The sequence below is a fragment of the Gopherus evgoodei genome, chromosome 1 (genome assembly GCF_007399415.2).
Source record: "Gopherus evgoodei ecotype Sinaloan lineage chromosome 1, rGopEvg1_v1.p, whole genome shotgun sequence".
NCBI lineage: Eukaryota > Metazoa > Chordata > Testudines > Testudinidae > Gopherus > Gopherus evgoodei.
In genome coordinates this window covers 253,422,005-253,439,248 of record NC_044322.1, presented here as the reverse complement: position 1 = coordinate 253,439,248, position 17,244 = coordinate 253,422,005, and the positions used below count along the sequence as shown (strand labels likewise).

Here is a 17,244-nt window from a genome sequence, read left to right as displayed (position 1 = left end):
GCAAAAGGGGCTCTCTCCCCAGTCCATGTGAGTGTCTTACTTTCTCCTTGTGTGGGTGGGTGGGTGCGTGGACGGACTGGCTCCATGTGTACCTCTACCTTGCTTTGTTTGTCAGTCTCTCACCCTGTGTCTACTTCTGTCCCTCTGTCTCTCATTGTTTGTTTCTCCCCCTCTCTATCTACTTCTCTCTCTCTTTCCCTCTGTTACTCATTCTGTGTCTCTCTTCCCCCAGTTCAAGGGACAATAAATGAAAAATTCACACATGCCTGTCAAGGCCATACCAGAGGCAAGTTCTCGTTCCAGGTTGCATCAGAAACAGGTAAGACCAGAACCTAACTTGCAGTGAAAATTCACTGCAGTCTCTATAACACAGATTTAAACCTTCCCTTGGAATGCTAGTGAATGAGCACAGCACTTGGGCAAACCCCAGTGACTTCTCTGCATGGATTTTCCTCCTTATGATGGGGGAAAGTGTAGGGCAATTTTTAAAATCTCCATTATGAATTATTACACCATAATTATTTCACAAGCAGGATATTAAGATGGCAGGGGAAGGCAGCAGGCTCCAATGGTGGGAGTACATTCCACTAATCAATGGTGGGAGTACATTCCACTAATCTCTGCCCCACCCCTTTCTCAGGCCAATGAGCTCTTAACTAGGTGTGTCTTCCAATAACAGAAGATATGTCTCCTTGGTGTCTCACAAGAGAAAGAGCAAGGCATAGCTACAGAACTAGTGAACTGCCACAGATCTCACTCTTAATGGGTGAGACATTAGGGAATATCCCAGTGAAAAATACAATCTAACAATGAAGAGTGTAGTAGTTAAGTAATTTGGACAATGATACAGTGGATTAAAAGGGGGCAAAACTATAGGTTGCATCTGTTACAGACCCACCCAGGACAAAAAAAAGATGGATTATGGAAAATTTCCTGGAAGTTCTTGAAACCACTGTATATTGTACTCACAAGAGACTTAGCTACCCAGACATGTATTGGATAATCAGCGTAAATATGCAAAGATGTTCCCAAGTTACAAAGACAACAACTTTATGATCTAGAAAGCAGAGCTCCAGGCAGAAGAGAAGCCAGTTGGGAGGAACAATGGAGGACAACTGGGAAGTCCATTACCAGTCATAACAAATTATTCAACTTGAGCCAAGTCAGGTAAGAATGCACAGAATGCAGCAGAATAAAGGAAAGCACATTTTCAGGAATTAAAGTATTGAATGAGCACAATGCAATGGAAAGAGGTATTAAAATCCACAAGCACAGAGGAAGGCTTGAGAAGACTAAAACATAACATAATTGAGGCACACCACAGAGTTCTTTTGGGAAAAGAATAAGCAGTCAGTATAATTTGGGTACTAATTCAATAGATCTGAGGATTAAAAACAAAAAAAAAATAGCTCATTGTTGGAAATGGAAGAAAAGAACAAATACCTTTTCCTCATAAGCCTTAACTGATTCTGTGAGTTCAACAACATATTTAAATGAGTTATACCAGCCAAAGGAGTTATGGGAATGAGAAGGGCTTTGAAACAATATGTTGGGATGAAAAAGGTCTGTAGGGAAAAAAGTGGAAAGGGATGAACTCAGAATGGCTGAGATACAGAATGTTTAAAAATGTCTTCAATAAGAAGAATGAATAAAAGAGGTTCAAACAATCAGAAATATGATGGAAATAACATCATAAAAAGCAAGTAAAGGAATACTGGAAAATATACAAACATAGAATAGGTGTGTTTGGACAATATGCGTCCCAGCTTAAGAGACTTATTTAGTTATCAAATTTACCAAGATACTGATACATTTTAAAATAAAGGAAAAGTGGGGAGATACCAGAGGACCAGGGAAAAGCAAACGCGGTACCAATCCACAGAGAAAGGAAAGAGAAGGGATCCTGCAGCTTTGACATACCAGCTCTCATTGTGGTATCTCCCAAGATCATTTTGGTTGAGCCAGGTTATTATATATAAATTATAGTAGACTCACGTCCAATGGGCACATAGGTGCTGTAGTGACAATTCAGTGGGCAGTGCTCTCCCATCTGAGTAACTATTAAACCAATGCTCCATCACGGTGTTAGGGGGACTGTGTTACTTGTGATATTGCCTATCAAAGTCTGACCACATATAGCTATTAAATATCCCATAGTACTCTCTGTAGGATTAAGGGTGTTTGCCTTGATGTCTTAGCAATTTCCATCTCAAATAATTATTCTATTTAAATTCCTCCTGCCATTTCAAGTGGACCTGGTATCTTCTGCTTCAGCCATGCAGAATTGCTGTGTGCTTTTAAACAGCTACCCCACTTCATCTCAGAAGTAACTCATTTCAATGGTGAGTGAAACTGACTACCTCACAGGACTATTGTGAAGCTTAATTATTCAGTGGCTTTTATTCTATACAGGTTCTTATATCATAGTATCTGAGCAACTTCCAGAGGTGCATTAAGTGACATGACTAAAACCTATCACACGTGGTTCATTCGCTTTCATCCTCTCCCCAGGGGGAGAATTGTGTGCACAGCAGAGAATTTTGGTTCAATAAGGGGGTTGTTTTGGGGGCAAAAAGATGTTGTAGGGTTTTTTATTCTTCTCTACAGTCACAGATCAAGTCTGATCCAGGAGTAGAGCTGAGATACCTGTCTGCCATGCACCTGCTTTAGGCCTAAGACTAATGTCCCCTCTTTATAAACTTAGGTTGATTTTATTACTCCTCATTCCATTTACCTGAAGGTGTTTACAAAGATTTTCTCTTAAATCTGTTCCATTAGCAATTGAAGTTACATTGATTGGGTGGTAACTGTCAGCATAACAACAAACAATAGGTTGCACATCTATAGTAAGGTTCAGAGTGGGGGGAGTCAAAGTGCTTCATAAACACTAAGGGCCGGGTTTGCAGAAGGGCTGCGCACCCACCACTCAAAGTGAAATCTATAGGACAAGCATACACGAGCACAGGGCACCCGGCTTGCTAACTGTGTGCAAAGAAAGAAAGAAAGTCTTCATAACTAGTTTCAGGGAAGTCTCTAGCAGGGTGTCACAGGAATCACAGTTAGGTCTGGCCTAATGTCACATTTTCATTAAATGGATAAGAGAAAGGGAACAGTTTATTCATTTGTTTTCTAAAGGACCCATCCATCTCCAGACATCTAAGGTGCTGTATAAAATTAAAGTATAGGTGAATCAAAGCCAGTTATTCAAATGAAACTGCAAAAGGAAAAGAAACCTTAGAGTTGTTTTCTGGGCAAGGCACAGTGACATGAGTTCCCCTCAGCGTCTGCTAGATGAACCTTTGTGTAGGAGAGTGGGATTTTCAAAAGTGCCTCAGAAACACAAGTCCCAGCTACTTTCAGCAGCTCTTATTCTCCTTTATCACTAAGACATTTTCAAAAAGTTTAACCTGTGTTGCCAGAAAAGTGGTTGACACAATCTGTTGTTGGTTAGAAATTCCTGGAATAAAGAAATTGTTCGCTGTATTTTGCATTTGCTCTGTCCTAATTACAATCTATAACATTTGGACAAGGAAGGTTGCTACTCTCCCATTCCCACCTCTCCCTGCAGTTCTGTCCCACTAATTATCAATGTTTTTCATGTGTTTCAGAATTATATATTCATGCAGTTACTGCAGGAGACTTCCCAGATGCCAGGACCAAAACTTGCATTAAAATGATTTGGGTACTGAAAGCCAGGGTAAACGTTATCCATTTCCACTTACCTGAAAACCAACAGAATATTGGTCATTTCAGTTTTTCAAACTCTGCTAGGCCTTAATTTAATGTGTTTGTAGAAAGTAGTAGTAGAAATGTTGCCTATATGTACAGATGGGGGATAATATACTGACCGATATCCTGCCAGGTTATAGGAACTTGCTTAAAATCAGAAAGGCTAAGACAAAATGAATTATACCTAGACAAGGGCATAAAAGGCAAAAAGAAGTAGTTCTATAAATACATTAGGCGCAAGAGAAAGACGAAAGAAAGTGTAGGTCCTCTACTTAAGCGGGGAAGGAAAGCCAATAATGGACAACATCAACATGAGAGATATTTAATGCCTATTTTGCTTTAGTCTTCACTAAAAAGGTTAATTGTGACCAGGTGTTTAACACAATTAATATTAACAAGAGGGAAGGAACACAAGCCAGAAAAAGAAAAGAACAAGCTACAGAATATTTAGATAAGATAGATGTATTCAAGTCATCAGGGCCTCAGAAAATTTACCCTGTGGTACTTAAGAAAGCAATCTCAGAACCATAAGCAATTATCTTCAAGAACTCATGGAGAATATGCTAGGTCCCAGAGGACTGGAGAAGAGCAAACACAATACTTAACTTTTTTAAAATGAGAACAAAGAGGACCCAGGGAATTGTAGACCAATCAGCCTATCTTTAACTGGAAAGATACTGGAACAAATTATTAAACAATCAATTTGTAAGCACCTAGAGGATAATGGAGTGATAAGTAATGGATCTGTCAAGAACAAAGCATGCCAAACCAACCTAATTTCCTACTTTGACAGGGTTACTGGCCTAGTGAATGGGGGGGAGGGGGGGAAGAAGTTGACATGATGTATTTTAGTAAGACTTTTGACAGTCCTGCATGATGTTCTCATAAGCAAACTATGGAAAATGTGATCTACATGAAGTAGCTATAAAGATGGGGGTTGGACTAGATGGCCTCCTGAGATCCCTTCCAATCCTGCTAGTCTATGATTCTATGGATGCACAACCGGTTAAAAACAGTACTCAGAGTAGTTATCCATAGTTCACCGTCAAAGTGGGAGGTCATATCTGTTGGGGTCTCACAGGGGTCTCTGTCCTGGGTCCAGTACTATTCAATATTTTCATTAAATTATTTGGATAATGGAGAGGAGAATATTCTTATAAAATTAGCAGATAACTGCAAGCTGGGAGGGACTGCAAGCACTTTGGAGAACAGGATTAGAATTCAATGTGTCCTTGATGAGTTAATCGGAAATCAGTAAGACACAATTTAATAAAGTCAAGTGCAAAGTATTCCACTTAGGAAGGACAAATCAAATGAGGAATAACTGGCTAGACAGTCTACCACTGAAAACAATTTGGGAGTTATAGTGGACCACAAACTAACTATGAGTCAACAACGTGATGCAGTTGCGACAAATCTCAATCTGGGCTATATTAACAGTAGTGTCATATCTAAGGTACAGGAGGTAATTGCCTCAACTCTAGTTGGCACTGGTGAGGTCTCAGAATATTTTGTCTAATTTTGGGTGCCTGACTTTAAGAAAGATGCAGACAAATTGGAGAGAACTGAGTGGAGCGCAACAAAAATGATAAAAGGTTTAGAAACCCTGACCTATACAAAAAAAGTTGAAAAAAACTGGGCATGTTTCGTCTTGAAAAGACTGAAGAGAAACTTGATAAGTCTTCAAATATGGTAAGGGCTGTTAAAGAGAGGACAGTCATCAATTGTTCTGTGTGTCTAATGAAGGTAAAACAGGAAATAGTGGGCTTAAACTGCAGCAAGGGAGATTTCGATTAGTTATTAGGAAAAACTTTATAACTACAAGGATAAAGTACTGGAACAGGCTTCCAAGGGAGTTTGTGGAATCCCCATCACAGGGAGATTTTAAGAACGGGATAGACAAAGACACTTGTCAGAAATGATCTAGGTGTACTTGGTCCTGCCTCAGTTCAGGGGGCTGGACTAGACGATCTCTGGAGGTCTCTTCCAATCCTAAATTTCTATGATTCTATGTCAGACTTGGGACCAACTGATGGAGGAAGCAGCCATAACAAGCAAATGCGAGTGATTCCTGCCTGAACCAGGACTAAAAACTTACAGAAAGGCATCCTTATTGCTAGCCAGATTTGAGTTTACCATGGCAGAGGCTTAATTGCTCAGGAGCATACAGACCAGGTAGAGGCAGTTAATTCTGTAGGAGTTACTAGTGTAAAAGATCAAAGGATCAAATGGAAGGAGCTGCCTTCCTTGTGAGCATTTGTCTTTATAATTATGTGAACTACCAGAATTCTGAGCCAAAGAGAAACAGAATTTCCACACTGGAGTGCTGCAAAAACCTGGGGCCTTGCCCCACACTTTTGGTCTGGAGACCATGCTGTGTGTACAGGAGATCAACAGCGATAGCCAGAGCTCACTGGCCAATATGAACCCAGACCAGAACACATCGCAGGGAAATTGCGTATTCTATCCGTGGTGAGTACAGAACCAGACAGCCTGCTGCTGAGAATATTCCTGATGGATCAGGTGATTTCTGTGTGTTCTGAGCTGGGTGAATATATCCCCATTGTCTCTAGTCTGAGCCCAGAATTACAGCACACTGGTGAGAATATTCTGTGTGTGAGCAGCGTGACCTTAAAATCAACGTTCATGTTGTAGCCAGTGTGGGCACAGACCCAGAGTCAACTGCTGAGAATAACTGCTCTATCCCATTTGGGAACCAGACCAAGAACACAGTGATCTTTGTGTACATGCTCATGTGAGTGCAGCATCAAAACTGGGTTTTAAAAGAGTGCGCAAGTCTGTATTGTACATGGAAGTAGCAGTTCATGACAGCGTGCATGTGAGAGAACAGGACTCACCAGAGCTTGCATGTGGGCAGGAAGTAAACAGAGTGCACATACACGATTGTAATACTCTATATTCTACCTTTGCTTTGATTTCCACTTCGTATTGTGTTGATTCCCCACTAGAACACCAGCCTTGTCCTCACACCAGCTCCTCCCTACCCCTGCCTTTTCCTTCCATCAGCTAGATACCCCTAGAATCCTTGCTAGTCCCACTTCTACACAAACTGGTAACCTGAATCAACAAGGCTCCATGGCAAGATGTGTGAGCAGTAGCCAGTGTAAGCCTCCCATTCCTCCTGCGGTCAGACACCTCACCACAGGAACATGGACAGGGCAATGTTTGTAAAGTTTCCATAAAAGACAATGAACTCAAGATAATGAACAGTTAACTATTGATGGTGAACCAGAGAGTATGCCTCACACCAAATGTGGGGATTGCGTGCCATGGAAGGAGGTCACTGTTTGGGGTGAGTGGTGGTACACCTACAGTGTAAAGGCCTTCCCCCCAGTGCTGGTTAAGCTGAGCATATGCAAAAATCACCTGATCAATATTTTTTTTTTAAAGGTAAGAAATGTGACCATCTATTGCAATAGGGACACTCCTTTCTTCTGATGTTCTGTTCCTCTACTCTTCTAGACATCAGGATTAAACAAAGGCAAAGACTACAAATGAGAACTGGGCTGTTTACAATAAGAACTAGAGAACAACCACGAACTGGGGTGTTCATCTTCCCACCTGTGAAAGGGAACTGAAGAGTTCTAGGATGACCATATCTCAGACAATTGGGTTTCCACCTATTCTCCTGCTTCTTCCACACAAAGTCTGCAATCAAGTCCCAAAAGACTGTAGCAAAGATGCACAGACAGGGCAGGAAGTAGTGAATTATTTTAAAATGTTTGTTCAGACTCATTTACAGATGCTTGAAAAATGTTCATCGTTAAGTCAGAGGATTTACTGAATGAACAGAAAACTGCCCCAACTACAGCTGTTAGAAACACAGAATTCCCATCCCACCAGACAATCCAATACTTTGACGTGTTTTCTTGCTGAAACTAAATAAAAAGTCAAAATATGAAAAGTTTTCATGGAAAGAAACATTCCAGCATTGTGGAAATGTCAAAATGAAAAAAAAAAAAAGACATTTCAAAATTTGAATTTGAAAGTCAAGTTTCCAATATCCCCTCAAAAAATTATTTTCATCAAAACATTTTCCTGTGAAAATTTTTTAATTTTCACAAACCCCACTAGTTAGTTGGGCAAAATTGTAGATAAAAATCAGACAAAAAACTTTGACCGAACTGGCACTGAAAAGATGACAACAGGATCCTGAGGCTGCCAGCGGAACACAGATAGGAGCACAGTGATCCATGCTTGGTGCAGTATCAGCAGAGATTTCAAAGAGGAGTTACTGAGCTTGGTCTTATCACATCCATCCCTGTCAGGTTCATCAGCGCTTCAGTGCAACCCCTGCATACATCAACTTCCAGCTGCTTCTTGTCAGGAACATTTTGTCTCTGTTATTTTGATCTGACATTTGATTCCAGCTCAAGGCACAGAGATGGGAGGATGGAATAAAAGGGGAGCCGGATACATCTCCTTTAACGCACAGTTTGTCTGGTCTCTTGTGCATGGGAATACTGCAATAAGTGCAGAAAGTAAAAACTCCCCTCACATGTAAAGTGTGTGCTGCCAATGTTGAACGCTCTGTACGGGTTCAATATTTGATAAAGACAAAGCACACAAGTGTTACCAACGCACAAGAGAAACACAGATTCCTAAGGGATCATCAGAGGTAGGATGGATCTGTCCAGGACCAAGTGGTGCACTATGTCTTGGGTTTGATGCCACACCCATTTGTAATTCCAATCCATTCCTGAGCCTTGCTACATAGTGTTGTGCCATCTCTCTTTTTTCTCCCAGGGTTAGGCAGTGTTTCCTCAACACTTTTAGGTGAAAAGTCTTTTATGGTATCTGATAATTTCAGGAAGTCTTTCTCTTCCACCTGCCTGTATATCATCCAGAAAGTGATAAGTACAGGGTGTACAGGAAGTACAGGGCCTGAGAGAGAGGAGCCTCAGCAGGGATCAGGATGGTGTCATAAGGAAGACAAAATAATCCACTCCAAATTTACAGGGGAGATGGCAGTGAAATTCTGGGACCAGCATGTGCAATAGACAGAACTGTCATCAGAAAACCATGCGCAGCATAGCACGTGTGGTTGGAGAGACACTGATATTTCAATTATACATTAAAATACTTGCCTTCAGTCAGATGGTGCCGCGATGCCACTAAATATTACTGTGGAGGAGACTCAGTCTTTGAATTTCCGGCAAGCGAGGGCTGGAGCTCTGAGTCAAAAGACAGTGTTAGTCTCTAGACACTGCTGGAGGTGCAGCTTGACTCAGTTTGCCACCGACAGGAGGTGCAATTTGCACAGTAGCTGTGGAAGATACTGCTGCTTGTTTTCCTCAGCCACATAGCAAACCGCAATCATGCACCCATTATCATACTCAGACACACGGAGGTAAAGGACAGAGGTGTAAAAAAAACCACTGAGCCAGCCAAGCCTTTGAGTATTGGCATTCACCCTAACAGGGATCAAGGGAGACAGAAGAGACTTTGATTGTTATTTACCTGTGACCCCTGCAGTAACATTATCTTTGATGAATCGCAAAAGAGCAAACGACACACCTCTACATCCCAGAATGTGCTGTTGCAGCAGGGACTCTGCTGACAACCCAGAGACTGCACCTGTATCTATCAGTTCCTCTCTTACGAAGGGCAAGATGCCAGTTTCACTTAAGGAAGCTGCTGCATGGTCTTCGCTCATGAAACTAACACAACGCTATTTGGCTAACTCTTGTCCAGTATTCAATCTTACATTCCTGGTTAAAAGTTATTGAGAAGGCTATGCTGAGACAATTCCCAGAGTACCCTAAGTGCCTCAGATCTCCTCAATCCTTGTCAGTCTGGATATAGGATAGCAATTGCACAGATGCCACTGGTTGATGATCACCTCCTGGCAGTGGATGAAGATCATGTGTTCACCCTGACATTTGAGCTATCAGCTGCCATGATACCAATGACCATGAGGTATCACTGAATCACCTGTGGACTGCACCAGCAATTGATACAGCTGCTCTTGGGAAGCTCCATTCCTCCCCAACCAAGTGTTCCCAGAAGTTGGCAAGAGCCACTTGTCCTGAATCAATGTTCTTTCCCCCTTAGAGTGCTGTTATTTGGAGTTTAGCAGGGTTCCATCTCATCCCCACTCCACTCCTGTTTAATGTGTATATATGGCCTTTAAAAGGGTTAGTATGGAAGTATGAGATGCAGAATGATCAGTGTGCTGATAACACTCAGCTCTTGTTCTCTACCATGCCTGATTCTGCCAGTGCTGTTGAACACCCGGTCGTGCTTGGAGATTGGGGCTTGGAAAAAAAGGCAAGCTGTTTAAAACTCAATCTGGATAAGGCTGAAGTGAAGTTCATAGGCAAAGGGAAGTAGTGAGTAGATGTAACACTGATTTCTCACACCCCACTTGAAGGACGTGTCTACCATCAGTCACTCTCATTCACGTTCTGGGACTAGCGTTGGAGCTCCAGCTACCATCAGTTGACTATGGAACAGCTGTGCCTCATAATGCTTTATTCATGTGTCTGGGAACAGGATACTACTCTATTTACTGTGATTTGTGCCTTTCTCCAGTGCAGATGGGTGACCATTGATGTCCTATCAAGGCACACCACTTACCAAGCAGGCCACTACCTTCTACATCAGTTTTAGTTTCCAAGTTGAGTTAAAATGCAGCTCCATGTACAGGGCATTGCACTAATCTAATCTTGATGAGACAAGTATTGCTTTGCTCTATGAAGTCCTAAGATGCTGGGGGGGGGGTCCTATCCTCTTCAGAAGTAGCCTCCCCCCGACCTTTACAGGAAATATTGCCACAGCTGCAGACCAGTGGAGGCACTCAACTTGGCGCTCCCACCACTTATGGTACGCATTCCCTGAGAGTCCTTCCGTTTCAGAACCACTTCTCCACCTGGCACTGAAACAAGTAAGTGTTGATTTTCAGGGCATGCTGCAAGGCCTGCCTTTTTACTCAAGCCTTTAAGAGACGAAAGGAACATTTTAGAATTGGGATTGAATTTTTATTGGAGATTGCTGGTGGCTCTCACTGAAATAGCCCTCATTTCAAAGGCACCCAGAGTAACAGACATCTTTTTATATGTCTCATTAGATATACAGATAGCTGTTTCCTCATTTGTATGTCTGCTGTTCATTTCTTTGCCTTTGGCATGTGACTTTACATTCATTTGTACTGAAACATCTCTCTGCATGAGACTCACTGTTCTGAATCTCTCAAGTCATTGTGCAGTTTGCAGCTGCCATAGTACATTTGTTATCCTCCTGCTCTGGCGTGATTAGAGTTTGATAAGGGTTGAATTTATTCTCTCCCCGTGATGACTGTGCTTGCACCAAGCAGGGATCATGTTGGGCTGGGGTGGGTGGTCTGAGTATGTTCCTATGATTGTAGGAAAGTAGGTATTGAGGGAGCTTGCAATCTTCCCATTTTCATTTTCTTTTCTAAATAAAGGAGCCTCAACTCTTCATAACAAAACAGCCAAAGCTTCTCAGCCTATTTTCCCCCAAACACGTTATAAAACTGATGATTTTAAAAATTGCTTCATTTTCTCAATTAGAACACGGAAGATGAGTGAACTTGTCTGCAAGAGCTGAAGACCAGGAACACCCAAATCACTACACACATGGAAGGAGAAACCAGCAACTCTTGGGTTTCTTTGGTCTTCCTACTGTGTCCATTTTTTAGCAGCCTTTGTTTTATTAACTTATCTGGTGACAAGAGATCGTTCTACCATAGCCGTAATTGGCAAACTAGACCCTTACTCTAGGGCAGAAAACTACTTGTGTCAGACAAAAGGTTTGGACATTTTCTAGTTCAATAGAGCAGGGGAAAAACCTAAGGCAAGAGCTGACTAAGATGACTCTGTCCAGGTTAATTTTTAACAACTTCTCTGTGTAAACAGCTGTGTACGCAAGGATTACCCACCATTAAGGCTGCACCAGCTAGAGCAAGTTGGTACATGCAGTATGTCTTATCATCTGGGTCAAGTGTTCGTGTTTACTAGTCCACATTGGCTGAAGGTGCAGCAGCATCTTTTGGACCTTGAATCTGCCATTTGGAGTTTCCTATACTCCTCGCTGCATTCTAGCAGCCATTTTATCTTATCTGCCCCAGGGTACCATAATGGGGAACGCCGGCCAGGAAATAGCTTTTTGCAGCATCAGTTCTATTAACCCTTCAGGGTCCATCATTTTCCTGTTCACCTAATGTCCCAGGTTCTTTTGTGAATGCTAGAAACACCTATGCAGTCTTCACTGTAATCTTGTGGTTAGACAGGAGAATGAGAGATCAGTCCTCATTTCTATTCCCTGTCACTTTGAGACCATAATCAAGCCAACTTAACTTCACTCTGCATCAGTGCTCCTATCCATAATAATGGGCGTAATAGACAACTATCTCAGAAAGCTGTTGAGAGCCATGGCAACTCAGGCTGGGCCCCCATAACTAAGCAGATTTGGGCTGTCAACATTTAGGTGAGACCTCTGAAGACGACTTAACTGTTGCAAGAAACTGTACTTGTAGTTCAACAGATGGCTCTCTCTTTGTTGGTGCAGAACCAATGCCTAGCATTAGGGGGCTACACAGTGCTGGAGGTACAGCCTTTGGACGAGAGCTACAACCAAAGCCCTGCCCATTTTTGATTTCTAAAGATTCCATGGCAATTTTCATAAAATATTAAGCCCTACTGACCTAAGGAAATTCCTGTTTGGGTGACTGCATTCTAGATACATAAATACTTGCTACAGTTTCAATAGGATTACATATTCTTCACTTTCTGAGCTGAACAGCTGCATAGGGTTGAAATGCACTATTAAGCAGCTGTTTTATTTGAGCCCAGATGTGGTCACATTTCAGCGATGGACAAAGCAATCCCTGTCTTCTGCAATCAGTAGTTAGTATAGAGGAAAGGGCAAGAATCTCTAATGAACAATTCCGGAATAACCTGCAGAGAGAACTTCCTAATATGTCAGTTACGTGATCTGCACCCTGAAGCATAAAGGGCTTAGATTTTCCGAGTCAAATTATTATATATACACATACACACACATATATTGATATATATCAATCATATCACACATACACACAACCTATTTAACTTAACTGTGGGTATTCTCATTAACCACATAAATGCCTAATCCTTCTTTAAACCCTGGTCTCAGTATGGTAATTGTGCAATGGATGTTCAGGTTCAATGCAAAAATTATCCTCATTAAGAGACGCTCCCTCAGTAACAGTTAACTACTTTACTAAACTATTATGGTGTCATCTGTATGTACCAGAACACACAATTTTAGTCATGGCTATTGCAGGTGAGGTTGTTTACTACGTCTGAAAAAAAAAATGTAGACATTTAAGGAAAGTGTATTCCACAGGTTCTCTTTAGATTATGTGTTTTTTTGTTGTTGGTTTTTTGTGGTCTCATAAAGACAAAATCCAAATTACTAAACAATTAGGGATTTGTGAATGTAATTCTAAGCATAATTTTATGGCGCTGAATAGTGCTATCTTCAACTGCTCCTAGTTTCTTCATAAACTTTCCAAGAGAGTTATTGGATCAGGGTAGTTTATACTATCGCCTACCTTCTGAGAGCCATTTTGCCCCGCCCCCCCCCTTTAAAAAAAAAAACAACAAAGTTACACATATAATGTAGGGTAGCTATGGCCTTTTGTCTTGGGTCTGAAAACTTGAAAGCACATCAAATACATTAGGCACACTCCCTCATTCATGAGAAAGTAAGTACATCTAGCATTTCAAAGGGAGTGTTAACCCAAAAAAGCAGCAATCAATAGTATGCCTAATTCCAATAGTTACCCATTGGCTTTTTGTTTACAGTACTCTAAGCCTGCAAGGAACCAGCAGAGCAACTGAACACTCCATCCTCTGGCTGGTGATTCTTCCCCCGTTGGCTCACTTATCCTTTGGAAGGCACTAGGATGAAGATTCTCCATATCCTGGCTCAGAGGAACACGAACATTCACCCTGTTTGCTAGGGGAAACTCTTCAGGGGTCTCTTTGCAGTATAATCACACGCAGTATTGCCTCCACCAAGACAACATATGTTCAAATCATTGGTCTAAAGGAGATGTAGCCATATTTTCCCCACTGTCATGGATTTTAGGAATTATGAAAATGTAAGAGACCTTGGATTTTTATTTTTTTTTTAAGATTTCTTAAACTGAATAATTCTACTTACTGAAATGTTCACTCACTGGTGACAGGTCCTTCTATACGGAGACACTAATTCAGTCCTGATTAAAAGAAGGCAAAGTACCAATCTTTTTAGAATGTAAGGGAAAGTGAGACTTGCCTTAACTGATTTACCAAAATAGTGGGTTAACAAGAGGGATGTTTTTAAAATTTGGAGTTTCTGGTTATGATGGGATGCAAAGAAAGGATATAAACAGGAATGGGAGTTCCTGTTCAGTTTGTGATGCATCACTCACCACTCTTTTGCCCCAATTTAACTGATGCAGTTACTGTACTACCATGGTAGCATTGTCTGAAATGCTTCCAGTTCCACGCGCAGGGCCAGTTATGCAGAACTGCAGGGCCTCAATGCATGGACCAGACGATGGTGTAGGGAGGAGGGGTTTAGATTTATTAGGAACTAGGGAACCCTTTGGAAAACAGGGAGCTTGTACAGGAAGCATGGGCTCCACCAAAACCAAAATGAAACCAGATTGCTGGCACTTAAAATTAAAAAGGCCATAGAGCTGTTTTTAAACGAAGGGCTGGGGGAAAGCCAACAGGTGCAGAGAAGCACATGGTTCGGACAGATACATCCCATAGGGCAAGATCTATTAATGGAGATTCTCTATGCCCTAGTAAGGAGGAGAGGATGGATGATGATAAAATATGAGTAGGATTTGATAAACAGTCAAATGAAAAAAGAGTCCTATTCAATTACATCATGTAATGGCAGACAGCTAAAAAGTGACTAGTTCTTAAAGTGCTTATATACAAATGCTAAAAGTCTAAATAATAAGATGAGTGAACTAGAGTGCCTCGTATTAAATGAGAATATTGATATAATAGGCATCACAGAAAGTTGATGGAATGAGAATAATCAATGGGACACAATAATACCAGGCTACAAAATATATCAGAAGGACAGAACAGGTCATGCTGGTGGGGAAGTGGCACTATATGTGAAAGACAGCATAGTATTAAATGAAGTAAAAATCTTAAATGAACCAAACTATCATAGAATCTCTATGGACAGTAATTCCATGCGCTAATAATAAGAATATAGCAGTAGGGATATATTACCGACCACCTGACCAAGATGGTGATAGAGACTGAAAGGCTCAGGGAGATTAGAGATGCTATAAAAATAAAAAAACTCAGTAATAATGGGGGATTGCAACTATCCCCTGGTTGAGTGGGTACATGTCACTTCAGGACAGGATGAAGAAAAAGTTTCTTGATACCTTAATTGACTGCTTTTTGGAGCAGCTAGTCCTGCAACCCATGAGAGGAGAGGTGATTCCTGATTTAGTCCTAAGTGAAGCACAGGATCTGGTCCAAGAGGTGAATACAGCTGGACCGCTTGGTAATAGTGACCATAATATAATTAAATTTAACATTCCTGTGGCAGGGAAAACAACACAACAGCCCAACATGGTAGCATTTAATTTCAGAAACAAACTGCACAAAGATGAACTAAAAGGTACAGTGCCAAAAGTGAAATCCCTGCAAGCTGCATGGAAACATTTTAAAGACACCGTAAGAGAGGCTCAACTTAAATGTTGACCCCAAATTAAAAAACATAGTAAGAGAACCAAAAAAGTACCACCATGGCTAAACAAAAGAAGCAGTGAGAGGCAAAAAGTCATCCTTTAAAAAGTGGAAGTTAAATCCTAGTGAGGAAAACAGAAAGGGGCATAAACTCTGGCAAGTGAAGTGTAAAAATATAATTAGGAAGGCCAAATATTTTTGAAGAACAGCTTGCCAAAGACCTAAAAAGTAATAGCAAAAAAATTCTGAGTACTCAAGGATGATAAGAGAATGTGAAGAAACTAAATTAATTCTTTTCTTCGGTCTTCATGGAGATTCCGAAACCTGAGCCATTCTTTTTAGGTGACAAATCTGAGGAACTGTCCCAGATTGAGGTGTCATTAGAGGTGGTTTTGGAACCAATTTATAAACTAAACAGTAATAAGTCACCAGGACCAGACAGTATTCACCCATGAGTTCTGAAGGAACTCACATGTGAAACTGCAGAACTACTAACTGTGGTTTGTAACCTATCATTTAAATCAGCTTCTGTACCAAATAACTGGAGGATAGCTAATATGATGCTAATTTTTAAAAAGGGCTCTAGAGCTGATCCTGGCAATTACAGGCTGGTAAGACTGACTTCAGTACCAGGCAAACTGGTTGAAATTATAGTAAAGAACAAAATTGTCACACATAGATGAACATAATTTGTTGGGGAAGAGTCAACATGGTTTTGTAAAGGGAAATCAAGGCTCACAACCTCCTAGAATTTTTTGAGGAGGTCAACAAGCATGTGAACAAGGGGGATCCAGTGGATATAGTGTACTTAGATTTTCAGAAAGCCTTTGACAAGGTCCCTCACGAAAGACTCTTAAGCAAAGTAAGCTGTCACGGGATAAGAGGAAAGGTCCTCTCAAAGATTGGTAAGAAGGTCTCACCTTTTAACCTTTGTTGGTTAAAAAAAAGGGGTAAACAGTGATGTGGCAAAATTTGCAACAATACAAAACTATTCATGATAGTTAAGCCCAATGCAGACTGCAAAGAGCTACAAAGGGATCTTACAAAACTGGGTGACTAAATTTCATCTGCCATTTTGTTGCCCAATGTTGATAAATGCAAAATAATGCACATTGGAAAACAAATCTCAACTATATAAAATGACAGGGTCTAAATTAGCTGTTGCCACTCAAGAGACAGATCATGGAGTCATTGTGGGTAGTTCTTTGAAAACATCCACTCAATGTGCAGCAGCAGTCAAAAAAGCGAATAGAAAGTTGGGAATCATTAAGAAAGGGCTAGATAATAAGACAGAAAATATCATATTGCCTCTACATAAATCCATGGTATGCCCATATCTTGAATACTGCATGCAAATCTGATCGCCACATCTCAAAAAAGATATTGGAACTGGAAAAGGTTCAGAAAAGGGCAACAAAAATGATTAGGGGTATGGAACAGCTTCATGAGGAGAGATTAATAAAACTGGGACTTTCAGCTTGGAAAAGAGAAGACTATGGGGAGATATGATAGTGGTCTATAAAAACATGACTAGTGTGGAGAAAGTAAATAAGGACATGTTAGTTACTCCTCATAACACAAGAACTAGAGATCACTAAATGAAAGGAGGCAGCAAGTTTAAAATCAAGCAAAAGGAAGTATTGCTTCACACCACGCAGTCAACCTGTGGAACTCTTTGCCAGAGGATGTTGTGAAGTCCAAGACTAACACAGTTCAAAAAAGAACTGGATAAATTCATGGAGGATAGGTCCATCAATGACTATTAGCCAGGATGGGCAGG

The 17,244-nt window shown here is 41.0% G+C and overlaps 1 long non-coding RNA gene across 1 annotated transcript; it reads left to right on the top strand.

The window, feature by feature from the left end:
- Positions 1–86: 86 nt before the first annotated feature.
- LOC115640393 lies at positions 87–7,541 on the top strand. The gene is made up of 3 exons (XR_003997879.1): positions 87–319; positions 1,062–1,167; positions 7,213–7,541. It is a non-coding gene; the product is annotated as an uncharacterized LOC115640393 (long non-coding RNA).
- Positions 7,542–17,244: the final 9,703 nt, after the last annotated feature.